Source organism: Erythrolamprus reginae, chromosome 7 (assembly GCF_031021105.1).
Source record: "Erythrolamprus reginae isolate rEryReg1 chromosome 7, rEryReg1.hap1, whole genome shotgun sequence".
In the NCBI taxonomy this organism is placed as follows: domain Eukaryota; kingdom Metazoa; phylum Chordata; class Lepidosauria; order Squamata; family Dipsadidae; genus Erythrolamprus; species Erythrolamprus reginae.
The window spans coordinates 3820699-3839775 of record NC_091956.1 but is presented as its reverse complement, the minus strand read 5'-3'; the positions used below and the strand labels follow the sequence as shown (position 1 = coordinate 3839775).

At 41.6% G+C, this 19077-nt stretch overlaps 1 long non-coding RNA gene across 1 annotated transcript; it reads right to left on the bottom strand.

Annotated features, from left to right (window-relative positions):
* Positions 1-8204: 8204 nt before the first annotated feature.
* On the bottom strand, positions 8205-10140 carry LOC139169864 (uncharacterized). Its single transcript, XR_011559542.1, has 3 exons — positions 9550-10140; positions 8671-9358; positions 8205-8477 (listed from the first exon to the last, which is right to left on the bottom strand). It is a non-coding gene; the product is annotated as an uncharacterized lncRNA (long non-coding RNA).
* Positions 10141-19077: the final 8937 nt, after the last annotated feature.

Genomic DNA, 19077 nt, shown 5'->3' with positions numbered 1-19077 from the left:
CTCTCTGAGCACTCTGGACCCTCCCAGTGTGATTCACCCCCATCTCTCGCTCAGGGACCCTTTGGGATCCTCAGGGACTGGGAGAGCCTTCTCTCTGAGCACTCTGGACCCTCCCAGTGTGATTCACCCCCATCGCTCGCTCAGGGACCCTTTGGGATCCTCAGGGACTGGGAGAGCCTTCTCTCTGAGCGCTCTGGACCCTTCCAGTGTGATTCACCCCCATCTCTCGCTCAGGGACCCTTTGGGATCCTCAGGGACTGGGAGAGCCTTCTCTCTGAGCGCTCTGGACCCTCCCAGTGTGATTCACCCCCATCGCTCGCTCAGGGACCCTTTGGGATCCTCAGGGACTGGGAGAGCCTTCTCTCTGAGCGCTCTTGACCCTCCCAGTGTGATTCACCCCCATCGCTCGCTCAGGGACCCTTTGGGATCCTCAGGGACTGGGAGAGCCTTCTCTCTGAGCGCTCTTGACCCTCCCAGTGTGATTCACCCCCATCTCTCGCTCAGGGACCCTTTGGGATCCTCAGGGACTGGGAGAGCCTTCTCTCTGAGCGCTCTTGACCCTCCCAGTGTGATTCACCCCCATCGCTCGCTCAGGGACCCTTTGGGATCCTCAGGGACTGGGAGAGCCTTCTCTCTGAGCGCTCTTGACCCTCCCAGTGTGATTCACCCCCATCTCTCGCTCAGGGACCCTTTGGGATCCTCAGGGACTGGGAGAGCCTTCTCTCTGAGCGCTCTGGACCCTTCCAGTGTGATTCACCCCCATCACTCGCTCAGGGACCCTTTGGGATCCTCAGGGACTGGGAGAGCCTTCTCTCTGAGCGCTCTGGACCCTCCCAGTGTGATTCACCCCCATCGCTCGCTCAGGGACCCTTTGGGATCCTCAGGGACTGGGAGAGCCTTCTCTCTGAGCGCTCTTGACCCTCCCAGTGTGATTCACCCCCATCGCTCGCTCAGGGACCCTTTGGGATCCTCAGGGACTGGGAGAGCCTTCTCTCTGAGCGCTCTGGACCCTCCCAGTGTGATTCACCCCCATCGCTCGCTCAGGGACCCTTTGGGATCCTCAGGGACTGGGAGAGCCTTCTCTCTGAGCACTCTGGACCCTCCCAGTGTGATTCACCCCCATCTCTCGCTCAGGGACCCTTTGGGATCCTCAGGGACTGGGAGAGCCTTCTCTCTGAGCACTCTGGACCCTCCCAGTGTGATTCACCCCCATCGCTCGCTCAGGGACCCTTTGGGATCCTCAGGGACTGGGAGAGCCTTCTCTCTGAGCGCTCTGGACCCTTCCAGTGTGATTCACCCCCATCTCTCGCTCAGGGACCCTTTGGGATCCTCAGGGACTGGGAGAGCCTTCTCTATGAGCGCTCTTAACCCTCCCAGTGTGATTCACCCCCATCGCTCGCTCAGGGACCAGTTGGGATCCTCAGGGACTGGGAGAGCCTTCTCTCTGAGCGCTCTTGACCCTCCCAGTGTGATTCACCCCCATCGCTCGCTCAGGGACCCTTTGGGATCCTCAGGGACTGGGAGAGCCTTCTCTCTGAGCGCTCTGGACCCTTCCAGTGTGATTCACCCCCATCGCTCGCTCAGGGACCCTTTGGGATCCTCAGGGACTGGGAGAGCCTTCTCTCTGAGCGCTCTGGACCCTTCCAGTGTGATTCACCCCCATCGCTCGCTCAGGGACCCTTTGGGATCCTCAGGGACTGGGAGAGCCTTCTCTCTGAGCGCTCTGGACCCTTCCAGTGTGATTCACCCCCATCGCTCGCTCAGGGACCCTTTGGGATCCTCAGGGACTGGGAGAGCCTTCTCTCTGAGCGCTCTGGACCCTCCCAGTGTGATTCACCCCCATCGCTCGCTCAGGGACCAGTTGGGATCCTCAGGGACTGGGAGAGCCTTCTCTCTGAGCGCTCTTGACCCTCCCAGTGTGATTCACCCCCATCTCTCGCTCAGGGACCAGTTGGGATCCTCAGGGACTGGGAGAGCCTTCTCTCTGAGTGCTCTTGACCCTCCCAGTGTGATTCACCCCCATCGCTCGCTCAGGGACCAGTTGGGATCCTCAGGGACTGGGAGAGCCTTCTCTCTGAGCGCTCTTGACCCTCCCAGTGTGATTCACCCCCATCGCTCGCTCAGGGACCCTTTGGGATCCTCAGGGACTGGGAGAGCCTTCTCTCTGAGCGCCCTGGACCCTCCCAGTGTGATTCACCCCCATCGCTTGCTCAGGGACCCTTTGGGATCCTCAGGGACTGGGAGAGCCTTCTCTCTGAGCGCTCTTGACCCTCCCAGTGTGATTCACCCCCATCTCTCGCTCAGGGACCAGTTGGGATCCTCAGGGACTGGGAGAGCCTTCTCTCTGAGCGCTCTGGACCCTTCCAGTGTGATTCACCCCCATCGCTCGCTCAGGGACCCTTTGGGATCCTCAGGGACTGGGAGAGCCTTCTCTCTGAGTGCTCTTGACCCTTCCAGTGTGATTCACCCCCACTGCTAGCTCAGGGACTGGAAGGCCTCCTTCACCCAGGGGTGCCATGGCATTTCCACCGTGTGTGGGGGTCTGAGGGCAGATGGAATTAAGGAACAGTGCAGCCTTTCTCCCAAGCAATGCACCCCATCATCTCCCTATCATATCCATGTTTATGTTGGTATGTGGGATGCTTTGGGGGCCTTCTCAAATAACTAATTACTACTTTAGGAATCTCTGACCACACCTAGCATTAGAGTGGGCCATCGAGATTCTTCTTGGTTTTAAGAACCATTGCCTGCTCTAATAGCCAAGGGGCCAGAAAACCATTGAATCTTATATACATCATCGAACATACTTAAAAAGAATACTTGACCTTTTCTTTCTGAGTCTAAAAACCACAGATGAAACTACGCTAGGCAAGAAAACTAGAAATTCTATTACCTATCAACAGACACAGACAGCATTCAAATGTGTAGTGTGGTGCATTAATGGCTTACAACCCCATTGATTTTCCTACAGGTCAGTTTTGATTGACAGGGTGAGCTGCATTTCTTGGCGAAGATCATGTTCATTCTTGCTGTCTCTTCCTTCTTCTCTTCTCAACACTGGAGGCGGGAAATTCAGTCTTCTCTCTTCTAAGACACTGTACCACACTCCCTTGAGATAAAAATAAACGTTACTGCAATATTACCCTTAAAAACAGAATAGGAAAGAACAGAATTATTTATTGGCCAACTGGGATTGGACACACAAGGAATTTGTCTTTGGTGCAGATGCTCTCAGTGTATATTAAAAAAAAATACATTTGTCAAGAATCGTAAGGTACAATTAACGATTATCATAGTGAATAGACTATTACTTCAAAGGCAGGGTTACCCATGCATGCCTTGGCAAAAGGGGCTATCTGTTAGTGGAGACCCCCCCCCTCTCCATTATACCCAGAAGAATAAAAGTCTCAACTCAACTTACTTTTACTCTTTTTCTTTCTTTTCCATGTTTCTTCCTCTGCCATGCTGAACAAGGGCTGTCTCTTTCCAAGAACACTTGCATTTTCCCCACCCACCAAGTTCAGAAGTTCTAAAATCTTCTACACATCACTGGCCACACCTAGCATTAAAAATGGCCAGTGGGTTATTCTCTGCGGTTCTAAGAACCATTGCCAGGGCTAAATTATGCCGGGCAAAAAGGGTATAATATATATATATTATTTATGTATTTATTTGATTTTTCTTCCGCCCTTCTCCTTAGACTCAGGGCAGCTCACAACATGTTAGCAATAGGACTTTTTAACAGAGCCAGCCTATTGCCCCCACAATCTGGGTCCTCCTTATTAATTACTGCCCCCACCTAGAATTAAACAGGGGCATTGAGGTTTTTATTCCGGTTCTAAGAACCATTGCCAGGGCTAAATAATGCCAGGCAAAAAAAGGATAAAATCTATTATCAATTATTTGGCCACATCTAGCATTAAAAAGGGCCATTTAGATTTTCATACGGGTTCTAAGAACCATTGCCAGGGCTACATTTATGACAGGCCAGAATGGTACGAAATCTATCCCTTAGTCTCCAAGCTAGAAAACTATAAGATCTGTTATAAATCAACAGCCAGATCTATCATTAGAAAAAAGCTGTTGAGATTTTCTTTCTAGTTCTAAGAACCTTTGCCAGGGCTAAATTATGCCAGGCAAAAAAGATATAAAATACGTTATCGATTATTGGCCCCATCTAGTATTAAAAAGGGCCATTTAGATTTTCATACTGGTTCTAAGAACCATTGCTACGGCTAAATTTCTATTTTTACTATCAACCCCGCAGGCTGGCAAGTGAATAGTCTGTCTTCTAAGTTGGTGTGGTAGATGCCTTTGAAATAAAATAAAAAAATCAACGTTACTTCACTTGCTACTGGAGTTTTACTCCTAAGATTCACAATACTCAGTGGTGCATTCTTTTATCTCATATGCAGGGTTACCCTTATTAGCATAAAGTAGTGGAAGATGAACCCCACCCATATCCTAAAATCTTGGGGGACTGTAAGACTCAACCAAACCTGCCTCACAGTATAGATGATGACGTAACAGCAGAAGGCCAACGGTCGTGGTCTGGAGACATTTTCCTGCTTTCTGGATTCTTCTTTCAGACTTCTTTCTTCTTCTGATGTGCCCAACAAGTGTTGTCTCTTCCAGGGAAAATTTGCCAGCACTTGTTCCATCCCTTATTCTCTAAAGCTAGAAAACTATAAGATCTTTTATAAATCAACAGCCAGATCTAGCATTACAAAAAGGCTGTTGAGGTTTCTTTCTGGTTCTAAGAACCATTGCCAGGGCTTAATTATGCCAGGCAGAAATCTATGGAATCTAAAATTGATCAATGGCCACACCTCTCATGAAAAAGGTCCCTTGAAATTTTCTTTCTGGTTCTAGGAGCCATTGCCAGGGCTAAATTATGCCAGGCAAAAAAGGTATAAAATATATTAGTTACTGGCCCCACCTATCATTAAAAATGGCCATAAAGGTTTTCTTTCTGGTTCTAAGAACCTTTGCCAGGGCTAAATTATGCCAGGCAAAAAAGGTGTAAAATCTATTATCAATTATTGGCCACATATAGTATTAAAAGGGGCCATTTAGATATTCATACGGGTTCTAAGAACCATTGCTAGGGCTAAATTTCTATTTTTAATATCAACCCCGCAGGCTGGCAAGTGAATAGTCTGTCTTCTAAGTTGGTGTGGTTCATGCCTTTGAAATAATAATTAAAAAAATCAACGTTACTTCAGTTGCTACTGGAGTTTTACTCCTAAGATTCACAATACTCAGTGGTGCATTCTTTTATTTCATATGCAGGGTTACCCTTATTAGCATAAAGTAGTGGAAGATGAACCCCACCCATATCCTAAAACCTTGGGGGACTGTAAGATTCAGCCAAACTTACCACACAGCATAGATGATGACATAACAGCAGAAGACCAACAGTCTTGGTCTGCAGACATTTTCCTGCTTTCTGGCTTCTTCTTTCGGACTTCTTTCTTCTTCTGATATACCCAACAAGTGTTGTCTCTTCCAGGGAAAATTTGCCAGCACTTGTTCCATCCCTTATTCTCCAAAGCTAGAAAACTATAAGATCTTTCATAAATCAACAGCCAGATCTAGCATTACAAAAAGGCTGTTGGAGTTTGCTTTCTGGTTCTAAGAACCATTGCCACGGCTTAATTATGCCAGGCAGAAATCTATGAAATCTAAAATTGATCAATGGCCACACCTCTCATTAAAAAGGTCCATTGAAATTTCCTTTCTGGTTCTAGGAGCCATTGCCAGGGCTAAATTATTCCAGGCAAAAAAGGTATAAAATATATTAGTTACTGGCCCCACCTCTCATTAAAGATGGCCATAGAGGTTTTCTTTCTGGTTCTAAGAACCTTTGCCAGGGCTAAATTATGCCAGGCAAAAAAGATATAAAATCTATTATCAATTATTGGCCACCTCTAGTATTAAAAAGGGCCATTTAGATATTCATACGGGTTCTAAGAACCATTGCTAGAGCTAAATTTCTATTTTTACTATCAACCCCGCAGGCTGGCAAGTGAATAGTCTGTCTTCTAAGTTGGTGTGGTAGATGCCTTTGAAATAAAATAAAAAGAATCAACGTTACTTCAATTGCTACTGGAGTTTTACTCCTAAGATTCACAATACTCAGTGGTGCATTCTTTTATTTCATATGCAGGGTTACCCTTATTAGCATAAAGTAGTGGAAGATGAACCCCACCCATATCCTAAAACCTTGGGGGACTGTAAGATTCAGCCTAACTTACCACACAGCATAGATGATGACATAACAGCAGAAGACCAACAGTCTTGGTCTGGAGACATTTTCCTGCTTTCTGGATTCTTCTTTCAGATTTCTTTCTTCTTCTGATGTGCCCAACAAGTGTTGTCTCTTCCAGGGAAAATTTGCCAGCACTTGTTCCATCCCTTATTCTCTAAAGCTAGAAAACTATAAGATCTTTTATAAATCAACAGCCAGATCTAGCATTAGTAAAAGGCTGTTGGAGTTTGCTTTCTGGTTCTAAGAACCATTGCCACGGCTTAATTATGCCAGGCAGAAATCTATGAAATCTAAAATTGATCAATGGCCACACCTCACATTAAAAAGGTCCATTGAAATTTTCTTTCTCATTCTAGGAGCCATTGCCAGAGCTAAATTAGGCCAGGCAAAATAGGTATACAGTAAAACCGATTATCAATTACTGGCCACACCATATAGTAAAAAAGGCCATAGAGGTTTTCTTTCTAGTTCTAAGAACCTTTGCCAAAGCTAAATTATGCCAGGCAAAAAAGATATAAAATCTATTATCAATTATTGGCCACATCTAGTATTAAAAGGGGCCATTTAGATATTCATACGGGTTCTAAGAACCATTGCTAGGGCTAAATTTCTATTTTTACTATTAACCCCGCAGGCTGGCAAGTGAATAGTCTGTCTTCTAAGTTGGTGTGGTACATGCCTTTGAAATAAAATAAAAAAATCAATGTTACTTATTTCATATGCGGGGTTACCCTGATTAGCATAAAGTAGTGGAAGATGAACCCCACCCATATCCTAAAACCTTGGGGGACTGTAAGATTCAGCCAAACTTACCACACAGCATAGATGATGACGTAACAGCAGAAGACCAACAGTCTTGGTCTGGAGACATTTTCCTGCTTTCTGGCTTCTTCTTTCAGACTTCTTTCTTCTTCTGATGTACCCAACAAGTGTTGTCTCTTCCAGGGAAAATTTGCCAGCACTTGTTCCATCCCTTATTCTCTAAAGCTAGAAAACTATAAGATCTTTTATAAATCAACAGCCAGATCTAGCATTACAAAAAGGCTGTTGAGGTTTCTTTCTGGTTCTAAGAACCATTGCCAGGGCTTAATTATGCCAGGCAGAAATCTATGGAATCTAAAATTGATCAATGGCCACACCTCTCATTAAAAAGGTCCCTTGAAATTTTCTTTCTGGTTCTAGGAGCCATTGCCAGGGCTAAATTATGCCAGGCAAAAAAGGTATAAAATATATTAGTTACTGGCCCCACCTATCATTAAAAATGGCCACAAAGGTTTTCTTTCTGGTTCTAAGAACCTTTGCCAGGGCTAAATTATGCCAGGCAAAAAAGGTGTAAAATCTATTATCAATTATTGGCCACATATAGTATTAAAAGGGGCCATTTAGATATTCATACGGGTTCTAAGAACCATTGCTAGGGCTAAATTTCTATTTTTAATATCAACCCCGCAGGCTGGCAAGTGAATAGTCTGTCTTCTAAGTTGGTGTGGTTCATGCCTTTGAAATAATAATTAAAAAATCAACGTTACTTATTAAATATGCAGGGTTACCCTTATTAGCATAAAGTAGTGGAAGATGAACCCCACCCATATCCTAAAACCTTGGGGGACTGTAAGATTCAGCCTAACTTACCACACAGCATAGATGATGACATAACAGCAGAAGACCAACAGTCTTGGTCTGGAGACATTTTCCTGCTTTCTGGCTTCTTCTTTCAGACTTCTTTCTTCTTCTGATGTACCCAACAAGTGTTGTCTCTTCCAGGGAAAATTTGCCAGCACTTGTTCCATCCCTTATTCTCTAAAGCTAGAAAACTATAAGATCTTTTATAAATCAACAGCCAGATCTAGCATTACAAAAAGGCTGTTGAGGTTTCTTTCTGCTTCTAAGAACCATTGCCAGGGCTTAATTATGCCAGGCAGAAATCTATGGAATCTAAAATTGATCAATGGCCACACCTCTCATGAAAAAGGTCCATTGAAATTTTCTTTCTGGTTCTAGGAGCCATTGCCAGGGCTAAATTATGCCAGGCAAAAAAGATATAAAATCTATTATCAATTATTGGCCACCTCTAGTATTAAAAAGGGCCATTTAGATATTCATACGGGTTCTAAGAACCATTGCTAGAGCTAAATTTCTATTTTTACTATCAACCCCGCAGGCTGGCAAGTGAATAGTCTGTCTTCTAAGTTGGTGTGGTTCATGCCTTTGAAATAATAATTAAAAAAATCAACGTTACTTCAGTTGCTACTGGAAATTTACTCCTAAGATTCACAATACTCAGTGGTGCATTCTTTTATTTCATATGCAGGGTTACCCTTATTAGCATAAAGTAGTGGAAGATGAACCCCACCCATATCCTAAAACCTTGGGGGACTGTAAGATTCAGCCAAACTTACCACACAGCATAGATGATGACATAACAAAAGAAGACCAACAGTCTTGGTCTGCAGACATTTTCCTGCTTTCTGGTTTCTTCTTTCAGACTTCTTTCTTCTTCTGATGTGCCCAACAAGTGTTGTCTCTTCCAAAGAAAATTTGCCAGCACTTGCTCCATCCCTTATTCTCCAAAGATAGAAAACTATAAGATCTTTCATAAATCAACAGCCAGATCTAGCATTACAAAAAGGCTGTTGAGATTTCTTTCTGGTTCTAAGAACCATTGCCACGGCTTAATTATGCCAGGCAGAAATCTATGAAATCTAAAATTGATCAATGGCCACACCTCTCCTTAAAAAGGTCCATTGAAATTTTCTTTCTCGTTCTAGGAGCCATTGCCAGAGCTAAATTAGGTCAGGCAAAATAGGTATAAAACCGATTATCAATTACTGGCCACACCTCATAGTAAAAAAGGCCATAGAGGTTTTTTTTTCTAGTTCTAAGAACCTTTGCCAGGGCTAAATTATGCCAGGCAAAAAAGATATAAAATCTATTATCAATTATTGGCCACATCTAGTATTAAAAAGGGCCATTTAGATATTCATACTGGTTCTAAGAACCATTGCTAGGGCTAAATTTCTATTTTTACTATCAACCCTGCAGGCTGGCAAGTGAATAGTCTGTCTTTTAAGTTGGTGTGGTAGATGCCTTTGAAATAAAATAAAAAAATCAACGTTACTTCAGTTGCTACTGGAGTTTTACTCCTAAGATTCACAATACTCAGTGGTGCATTCTTTTATTTCATATGCAGGGTTACCCTTATTAGCATAAAGTAGTGGAAGATGAACCCCACCCATATCCTAAAACCTTGGGGGACTGTAAGATTCAGCCAAGCTTACCACACAGCATAGATGATGAGGTAACAGCTGAAGACCAACATTCTTGGTCTGGAGACATTTTCCTGCTTTCTGGCTTCTTCTTTCAGACTTCTTTCTTCTTCTGATGTACCCAACCAGTGTTGTCTCTTCCAAGGAAAATTTGCCAGCACTTGTTCCATCCCTTATTCTCCAAAGCTAGAAAACTATAAGATCTTTCATACATCAACAACCAGATCTAGCATTACAAAAAGGCTGTTGGAGTTTGCTTTCTAGTTCTAAGAACCATTGCCACGGCTTAATTATGCCAGGCAGAAATCTATGAAATCTAAAATTGATCAATGGCCACACCTCTCATTAAAAAGGTCCATTGAAATTTCCTTTCTGGTTCTAGGAGCCATTGCCAGGGCTAAATTATGCCAGGCAAAAAAGGTATAAAATATATTAGTTACTGGCCCCACCTCTCATTAAAGATGGCCATAGAGGTTTTCTTTCTGGTTCTAAGAACCTTTGCCAGGGCTAAATTATGCCAGGCAAAAAAGATATAAAATCTATTATCAATTATTGGCCACCTCTAGTATTAAAAAGGGCCATTTAGATATTCATACGGGTTCTAAGAACCATTGCTAGAGCTAAATTTCTATTTTTAATATCAACCCCGCAGGCTGGCAAGTGAATAGTCTGTCTTCTAAGTTGGTGTGGTTCATGCCTTTGAAATAATAATTAAAAAATCAACGTTACTTATTAAATATGCAGGGTTACCCTTATTAGCATAAAGTAGTGGAAGATGAACCCCACCCATATCCTAAAACCTTGGGGGACTGTAAGATTCAGCCTAACTTACCACACAGCATAGATGATGACATAACAGCAGAAGACCAACAGTCTTGGTCTGGAGACATTTTCCTGCTTTCTGGTTTCTTCTTTCAGACTTCTTTCTTCTTCTGATGTGCCCAACAAGTGTTGTCTCTTCCAAGGAAAATTTGCCAGCACTTGTTCCATCCCTTATTCTCCAAAACTAGAAAACTATAAGATCTTTCATAAATCAACAGCCAGATCTAGCATTACAAAAAGGCTGTTGGAGTTTGCTTTCTGGTTCTAAGAACCATTGCCACGGCTTAATTATGCCAGGCAGAAATCTATGAAATCTAAAATTGATCAATGGCCCCACCTCTCCTTAAAAAGGTCCATCGAAATTTTCTTTCTGGTTCTAGGAGCCATTGCCAGGGCTACATTATGCCAGGCAAAAAAGGTATAAAATACATTATTTACTGGCCCCACCTATCATTAAAAATGGCCATAAAGGTTTTCTTTCTGGTTCTAAGAACCTTTGCCAGGGCTAAATTATGCCAGGCAAAAAAGGTATAAAATCTATTATCAATTATTGGCCACATCTAGTATTAAAAAGGGCCATTTAGATATTCATACGGGTTCTAAGAACCATTGCTAGGGCTAAATTTCTGTTTTTACTATCAACCCCGCAGGCTGGCAAGTGAATAGTCTGTCTTCTAAGTTGGTGTGGTTCATGCCTTTGAAATAATAATTAAAAAAATCAACGTTACTTCAGTTGCTACTGGAGTTTTACTCCTAAGATTCACAATACTCAGTGGTGCACTCTTTTATTTCATATGCAGGGTTACCCTTATTAGCATAAAGTAGTGGAAGATGAACCCCACCCATATCCTAAAACCTTGGGGGACTGTAAGATTCAGCCAAACTTACCACACAGCATAGATGATGACGTAACAGCAGAAGGCCAACAGTCTTGGTCTGGAGACATTTTCCTGCTTTCTGGCTTCTTCTTTCAGACTTCTTTCTTCTTCTGATGTACCCAACAAGTGTTGTCTCTTCCAGGGAAAATTTGCCAGCACTTGTTCCATCCCTTATTCTCTAAAGCTAGAAAACTATAAGATCTTTCATAAATCAACAGCCAGATCTAGCATTACAAAAAGGCTGTTGGGAGTTTGCTTTCTGGTTCTAAGAACCATTGCCAGGGCTAAATTATGCCAGGCAGAAATCTATGGAAACTAAAATTGATCAATGGCCACACCTCACATTAAAAAGGTCCATTGAAATTTTCTTTCTGGTTATAGGAGCCATTGCCAGGGCTAAATTATGCCAGGCAAAAAAGGTATAAAATACATTATTTACTGGCCCCACCTATCATTAAAAATCGCCATAAAGGTTTTCTTTCTGGTTCTAAGAACCTTTGCCAGGGCTAAATTATGCCAGGCAAAAAAGGTATAAAATCTATTATCAATTATTGGCCACCTCTAGTATTAAAAAGGGCCATTTAGATATTCATACGGGTTCTAAGAACCATTGCTAGGGCTAAATTTCTGTTTTTACTATCAACCCCGCAGGCTGGCAAGTGAATAGTCTGTCTTCTAGGTTGGTGTGGTACATGCCTTTGAAATTAAAAAAAAAATCAATGTTACTTATTTCATATGCAGGGTTACCCTGATTAGCATAAAGTAGTGGAAGATGAACCCCACCCATATCCTAAAACCTTGGGGGACTGTAAGATTCAGCCAAACTTACCACACAGTATAGATGATGACGTAACAGCAGAAGACCAACAGTCTTGGTCTGGAGACATTTTCCTGCTTTCTGGCTTCTTCTTTCAGACTTCTTTCTTCTTCTGATGTGCCCAACAAGTGTTGTCTCTTCCAAAGAAAATTTGCCAGCACTTGCTCCATCCCTTATTCTCCAAAGATAGAAAACTATAAGATCTTTCATAAATCAACAGCCAGATCTAGCATTACAAAAAGGCTGTTGAGATTTCTTTCTGGTTCTAAGAACCATTGCCACGGCTTAATTATGCCAGGCAGAAATCTATGAAATCTAAAATTGATCAATGGCCACACCTCTCCTTAAAAAGGTCCATTGAAATTTTCTTTCTGGTTCTAGGAGCCATTGCCAGAGCTAAATTAGGTCAGGCAAAATAGGTATAAAACCGATTATCAATTACTGGCCACACCTCATAGTAAAAAAGGCCATAGAGGTTTTTTTTTCTAGTTCTAAGAACCTTTGCCAGGGCTAAATTATGCCAGGCAAAAAAGATATAAAATCTATTATCAATTATTGGCCACATCTAGTATTAAAAAGGGCCATTTAGATATTCATACTGGTTCTAAGAACCATTGCTAGGGCTAAATTTCTATTTTTACTATCAACCCTGCAGGCTGGCAAGTGAATAGTCTGTCTTTTAAGTTGGTGTGGTAGATGCCTTTGAAATAAAATAAAAAAATCAACGTTACTTCAGTTGCTACTGGAGTTTTACTCCTAAGATTCACAATACTCAGTGGTGCATTCTTTTATTTCATATGCAGGGTTACCCTTATTAGCATAAAGTAGTGGAAGATGAACCCCACCCATATCCTAAAACCTTGGGGGATTGTAAGATTCAGCCAAGCTTACCACACAGCATAGATGATGAGGTAACAGCTGAAGACCAACATTCTTGGTCTGGAGACATTTTCCTGCTTTCTGGCTTCTTCTTTCAGACTTCTTTCTTCTTCTGATGTGCCCAACCAGTGTTGTCTCTTCCAAGGAAAATTTGCCAGCACTTGTTCCATCCCTTATTCTCCAAAGCTAGAAAACTATAAGATCTTTCATACATCAACAACCAGATCTAGCATTACAAAAAGGCTGTTGGAGTTTGCTTTCTAGTTCTAAGAACCATTGCCACGGCTTAATTATGCCAGGCAGAAATCTATGAAATCTAAAATTGATCAATGGCCACACCTCTCATTAAAAAGGTCCATTGAAATTTCCTTTCTGGTTCTATGAGCCATTGCCAGGGCTAAATTATGCCAGGCAAAAAAGGTATAAAATATATTAGTTACTGGCCCCACCTCTCATTAAAGATGGCCATAGAGGTTTTCTTTCTGGTTCTAAGAACCTTTGCCAGGGCTAAATTATGCCAGGCAAAAAAGATATAAAATCTATTATCAATTATTGGCCACCTCTAGTATTAAAAAGGGCCATTTAGATATTCATACGGGTTCTAAGAACAATTGCTAGAGCTAAATTTCTATTTTTACTATCAACCCCGCAGGCTGGCAAGTGAATAGTCTGTCTTCTAAGTTGGTGTGGTAGATGCCTTTGAAATAAAATAAAAAGAATCAACGTTACTTCAGTTGCTACTGGAGTTTTACTCCTAAGATTCACAATACTCAGTGGTGCATTCTTTTATTTCATATGCAGGGTTACCCTTATTAGCATAAAGTAGTGGAAGATGAACCCCACCCATATCCTAAAACCTTGGGGGACTGTAAGATTCAGCCTAACTTACCACACAGCATAGATGATGACATAACAGCAGAAGACCAACAGTCTTGGTCTGGAGACATTTTCCTGCTTTCTGGTTTCTTCTTTCAGACTTCTTTCTTCTTCTGATGTGCCCAACAAGTGTTGTCTTTTCCAGGGAAAATTTGTCAGCACTTGCTCCATCCCTTATTCTCTAAAGCTAGAAAACTATAAGATCTTTTATAAATCAACAGCCAGATCTAGCATTAGTAAAAGGCTGTTGGGAGTTTGCCTTCTGGTTCTAAGAACCATATGCCAGGACTATGTTAAGCCTGGCACATATTTATAAAATCTATAAAAAAATAAGATAACATTTTAAAAAAGTAAATGGCCACACTAGCATTAAAAAGGGTCATTGACGTTTTCATTCTGGTTCTAAGACCATTGCCAGGGCTATATTACACCTGGCATAAATTTATAAATTCTATAAATGAATAAAATTAAGAAATTAAGAAATAAATAAAATAAATGGCCACAGCTAGCATTAAAAGGGGCAGCTGAGGTTTTCTTTCTGGTTCTAAGAACCATTGCCAAGGCTATATTATGCCTGGCACAAATTTATAAAATCTATAAAAATAAGTAAGTACGTAAGTAAGTAAGTAAGTAAGTAAGTAAGTAAGTAAGTAAGTAAGTAAGTAAGTTAGTAAGTAAGTAGATGGATGGATGGATGGATGGATGGATGGATGGATAGATAGATAAATAAATTGGCCATACCTAGCATTAAAAGTGGCCAATGAGGCTTTATTATTATCATTCACACCAGACTAACTATCAAGAAATACCGAATGTCCCATCAAGCTACTGCCAAAGAAGCTAACAACAAAGAATCTCCAAGACTACAAATCTTCTATGATTTGTGGACTTCAACTCCCAGACTTCCTGAGACAATCATGCTAGCTCAGGAATTCTGGGAGTTGAAGTCCACATGTCATAGAAGAGCCAACTTTGCCTACCCCTGTCCAAGACCATTTACACCAACACTGAAAGAAGCCACTAAAACCATAAATTGAGAGCAAACTGCACTCCCTTCCAGCACTGATGATGTTCCCTAGTTTCCTAACAAAACCTCTACAAGGAAGCCACTAAGCTCAGACACCACCAAGGACGCCTCATTTCCATGGTGAACCACAAATATTATCCTCTGTCAATATACCTCGTATCCAATTGCATCACTTTCGGTTTTAAGAAGTCTGGCTGGTACTGGCATTATTTCTAAGATGGGAGGGAGGTGATCCCAAAGGATTCCCTTCCGGTCTGAGTCTCACTGAGGGGTCCTCAGGCATTGGAGGAGGCTTTTAGCTCAGCGCTGTTGTCTCTTCCAGTGTGATTCGCCCTCACTGCTTCCTCAGGGACTGAAAGGGCAACCGCAGAGCCGGAACGCTAAATTGGGCTCACCGCCACAGCTCGTAGGTTCTTGCGGGACCAGTGCAATTTTGCTGCTGCACCTGTGGAGGTAGGAGCCACAGGTATAACCAGCTAAAAAATCACGCACAGAGCCACAGGTAAAACCATGCTGAAACACAGGCACAATTTTTCTACCTCCACAGGTTCAACAGCAAAATCGCGCTGGTCCCACAAGAACTTACGAGCCGCAGTGGCGAGTGCAATTTAGCCTTCTGCCTCCCTGCCATCCATACATTTTAATGTTGGGTTTTTTTAATAAACAACTTTGCCGAAGCAAGTAAAATTTAGCCAGGTCCAAAATGTTTTGCAGCGACATGTCGCAAACAGTACCTGCCAGGCTTCCTCATTTTCAATACACTGAAGAGTAAATGTCTTACTGTTGATGTCTTCTTCATCTATTGGATTCATGCCTTTGGGAGAAAAAAAATCAGTATCACCAAATAACCAAAAGATGTTCAGAAACTAGAATACTAATCCTGTAATTTTATGTGCTTTTAGCCTGCAAGGCCATGGCTATAATTACCTCAGGCTTTACTGGGAAGCAAATTTTAATTCTCATTCACCTGTGATGGTTTGGTCTTTTTACAAGGAGATGGTTGAGATCACCTCAAATTCCACCAAAATTTTATTCTAATTGGCTAAACCTCAAGAATTGACTTAATTCCTAGAAAATAAGATCAACTCCTGGACCTGAAGTAATATTAGTTAACTTTTGACCCTTTGTGCATATTTTGCTTCTTTAAGGATTTGAGCCTTGACTAAAATTACCCTAGGTCACTTTATTTCTGAGAGCAAGGTCACCTCCTGCGGTAATTTAATCTTTACCTTTAAAACTGTTTTTAATTTTGATCTGCCTATGATGGTTTGGTCTTTTTAACAGGGCATGGATGAGATTACCTAGAATTGCATCTATTTTATTAAAAATGCTTAGCATAAAGTAGTAGAAGATGAACCCCACCCATATCCTAAACAAACTCACAGCATAGATGATGACGTAACAGCAGAAGGCCAACAGTCTTTGGCTGGAGACATTTCCTTGCTTTCTTCTTTCTTCTTTCACTTCATGCCCAGCAAGTGTTGTCTCTTCCAGGGAAAATTTGTCAGCACTTGCTCCATCGCTTATTCTCCAAAGCTAGAAAACTATAAGATCTTTTATAAATCAACAGCCAGATCTAGCATTAGTAAAAGGCTGTTGAGGTTTCTTTCTGGTTTTAAGAACCATTGCCAGGGCTAAATTATGCCAGGCAGAAATCTATGAAATCTAAAATTGATCAATGGCCACACCTCACATTAAAAATGGCCACTGAGGTTTTATTTCTGGTTCTAAGAACCATTGCCAGGGCTAAATTATGCCAGGCAGAAATCTATGAAATCTAAAATTGATTAATGGCCATACCTCACATTAAAAATGGCCACAGAGGTTTTATTTCTGGTTCTAAGAACCATTGCCAGGGCTAAATTATGCCAGGCAGAAATCTATGAAATCTAAAATTGATTAATGGCCATACCTCACATTAAAAATGGCCACTGAGGTTTTATTTCTGGTTCTAAGAACCATTGCCAGGGCTAAATTATGCCAGGCAGAAATCTATGAAATCTAAAATTGATTAATGGCCATACCTCACATTAAAAATGGCCACAGAGGTTTTATTTCTGGTTCTAAGAACCATTGCCAGGGCTAAATTATGCCAGGCAGAAATCTATGAAATCTAAAATTGATCAATGGCCACACCTGACATTAAAAATGGCCACTGAGGGTTTATTTCTGGTTCTAAGAACCATTGCCATGGCTAAATTATGCCAGGCAGAAATCTATGAAATCTAAAATTGATCAATGGCCACACCTCACATTAAAAATGGCCACTGAGGTTTTATTTCTGGTTCTAAGAACCATTGCCATGGCTAAATTATGCCAGGCAGAAATCTATAAAATCTAAAATTGATTAATGGCCATACCTCACGTTAAAAATGGCCACAGAGGTTTTATTTCTGGTTCTAAGAACCATTGCCAGGGCTAAATTATGCCATGCAGAAATCTATAAAATCTAAAATTGATTAATGGCCACACCTCACGTTAAAAATGGCCACAGAGGTTTTCTTTCTGGTTCTAAGAACCATTGCCAGGGATAAATTTCTATTTTTACTATCAACCCCGCAGGCTGGCAAGTGAATAGTCTGTCTTCTAAGTTGGTGTGGTACATGCCTTTGAAATAATTAAAAAAAAAATCAACGTTACTTCAGTTGCGACTGGAGTTTTACTCCTAAGATTCACAATACACAGTGGTGCATTCTTTTATTTCATATGCAGGGTTACCCTGATTAGCATAAAGTAGTGGAAGATGAACCCCACCCATATCCTAAAACCTTGGGGAACTGTAAGACTCAGCCAAACTTACCACACAGCGTAGATGATGACGTAACAGCAGAAGGCCAACAGTCTTGGTCTGGAGACATTTTCTTGCTTTCTGGTTTCTTCTTTCAGACTTCTTTCTTCTTCTGATGTGTCCAACAAGTGTTGTCTCTTCCAGGGAAAATTTGTCAGCACTTGTTCCATCCCTTATTCTCTAAAGCTAGAAAACTATAAGATCTTTTATAAATCAACAGCCAGATCTAGCATTAGTAAAAGGCTGTTGGAGTTTGCTTTCTGGTTCTAAGAACCATTGCCAGGGCTTAATTATGCCAGGCAGAAATCTATAAAATCTAAAATTGATCAATGGCCACACCTCACATTAAAAATGGCCACTGAGGGTTTATTTCTGGTTCTAAGAACCATTGCCAGGGCTAAATTATGCCAGGCAGAAATCTATAAAATCTAAAATTGATCAATGGCCACACCTCACATTAAAAATGGCCACTGAGGGTTTATTTCTGGTTCTAGGAACCATTGCCAGGGCTAAATTATGCCAGGCAGAAATCTATGAAATCTGAAATTGATCAATGGCCACACCTGACATTAAAAATGACCACTGAGGGTTTATTTCTGGTTCTAAGAACCATTGCCATGGCTAAATTATGCCGGGCAGAAATCTATAAAATCTAAAATTGATCAATGGCCACACCTCACATTAAAAATGGCCACTGAGGGTTTATTTCTGGTTCTAAGAACCATTGCCAGGGCTAAATTATGCCAGGCAGAAATCTATAAAATCTAAAATTGATCAATGGCCACACCTGACATTAAAAATGGCCACTGAGGGTTTATTTCTGGTTCTAAGAACCATTGCCAGGGCTAAATTATGCCGGGCAGAAATCTATGAAATCTGAAATTGATCAATGGCCACACCTGACATTAAAAATGACCACTGAGGGTTTATTTCTGGTTCTAAGAACCATTGCCAGGGCTAAATTATGCCTGGCAGAAATCTATAAAATCTAAAATTGATCAATGGCCACACCTCACATTAAAAATGGCCACTGAGGGTTTATTTCTGGTTCTAAGAACCATTGCCAGAGCTAAATTATGCCAGGCAGAAATCTATGAAATCTAAAATTGATCAATGGCCACACCTCACATTAAAAATGGCCACTGAGGGTTTCTTTCTGGTTCTAAGAACCATTGCCAGAGCTAAATTATGCCAGACCAGAATGGTATGAAGTCTATTATCTATAGGTCACTTTGATTTGCTTGGTGAAGTAAAGATATCATTCATTCATTCTTTCTATTTTTTCTTCTGTTTCTACTATCTACACTGCTGGCTGACAATTGAATCGTCTGTCTTCTAAGTTGGTGTGGTACAAGCCTTTGAGATTAGGGAAAAAAAATCAACGTTACTTCAGTTGCCAATGCAGTTTTCCTCCTAAGATTCACAATACACAGTAGTGCATTCTTTTATGTCA